Below are 1,544 nucleotides of genomic sequence, written 5' to 3'. Positions count from 1 at the left end.
TTTCTCAGATCTAGAATACACTTCCTTTGGATTAATGCTTGTCTCATTCTTTAACTTCTGCCAGGGCTTTATACAAATGGCACTTATTAGGAAAGACTTCCCAGAATGCTCCATACAAAATTAGATATGTTTCATCTGGTGTGTCATTTCTGGTCCATCCGTCCTTCCTTCCTTCCTTCCCCTCTTTCTTCTTTCTTTCTTTCTTTCTTTCTTTCTTTCTTTCTTTCTTTCTTTCTTTCTTTCTTCTCTCTCTCTCATTCTGTGTATATCTATATGTCCATATATAGAGAGGCATCTATATTTATAGAAATGTCCATGTATATGGAAAGTGTGAATATATATGTATATATAAAGTATACATACATAAAATAGTTTCAGAATCATTGATACCATAGTTACATGAAGCCAACTAACTGAAATTCAATATTTTAATAGTGGTTTTAGTTTAAATGTACAGTGAAATGTACAAATCTTATTTGTACAATTTGATGAGTTTTGACAAATGCATACACCTGTGTAACCAGACCCTATTTAGATATAGAACATAATCATGATCTCAGAAAATTCCTTTATTCTCTTCCCAGTCAACACTTTTACGCCTAAGGCAACCACTTTGTTATTTTTTTTACCATATTAGTTACCATATATTATATATAAAAAATTACATATTTCCTGTGGGTTTATATTTTCATTTCTTTTGGATAAATACCTAGGCATATTTATGTTATGTCATATAGGTACTTATGTCATAGAACAACTGTATGTTTCTCTTAATACATTGCCAAAGCACTTTCCATTGCACTGTATCATTTTACAAACCCACCATGTAAGAGTTACAATTACTCTTCCTACTTGGCAGCATTTGGTGTCCCATACTTTTAAATTTCAGCCAAACTTCTACTTCTATTGCGGAATTTTATCATGGTTTTAACCTGAATTTCTTTAATAACAAATGCTCATTTTCTTAGCTGGTTTTCTCCCTTTCTCTCTCTCTTTTTTTTATATCTCCCTTTGTGAAGTGTCTGTTCAAGAGTTTTGCTCATCTTTTTCCAGTATGGAATGCTTCACAAATTTGCATATCATCCTTACACAGGGGCCATGCTAATCTTCTCTATATTGTTCCAATTTTATTATATGTATTGCCAAAGTAGGCACTTGACCTTTTTAATTTATTGGCTTACTTGTCATTTTATTGTCACATGGGATTTTCATGTATTTGATTTTTTTTGTAAAACATAAATTTTATAAATAATTTATTTTAGTTGTGGTTTATGTACTAATTTTTAAAAAATATTTTTTAACATTTATTCACTTTCTGAGAGACAGAGACAGAGTGTGAGCAGGGCAGGGGCAGAGAGGGGGAGACACAGAATCCAAAGCAGACTCCAGGCTTTAAGCTGTCAGCACAGAGCCCGACATGGGACTTGAACTTGAACTCAGACTGTGAGATCATGACCTGAGACGAAGTCAGACGCTTAAGCAACTGGGCCACCCAGGCACCCCATCTACTAAATTTTTAAGTGTTATGTGGTAAGTAGCATTTT

The 1,544-nt window shown here is 33.3% G+C and overlaps 1 non-coding gene across 1 annotated transcript; it reads right to left on the bottom strand.

The window, feature by feature from the left end:
• Positions 1–1,048: 1,048 nt before the first annotated feature.
• Positions 1,049–1,151, bottom strand: LOC121034309 (U6 spliceosomal RNA). The gene has a single exon (XR_005792379.1). It is a non-coding gene; the product is annotated as a U6 spliceosomal RNA (small nuclear RNA).
• Between the last annotated feature and the right edge of the window lie 393 nt (positions 1,152–1,544).

The sequence above is a fragment of the Herpailurus yagouaroundi genome, unplaced genomic scaffold (genome assembly GCF_014898765.1).
Source record: "Herpailurus yagouaroundi ecotype Mexico unplaced genomic scaffold, PumYag 159, whole genome shotgun sequence".
NCBI lineage: Eukaryota > Metazoa > Chordata > Mammalia > Carnivora > Felidae > Herpailurus > Herpailurus yagouaroundi.
Note: the sequence above shows the minus strand (reverse complement) of the source record. Positions and strands in the feature narration are given on the sequence as shown.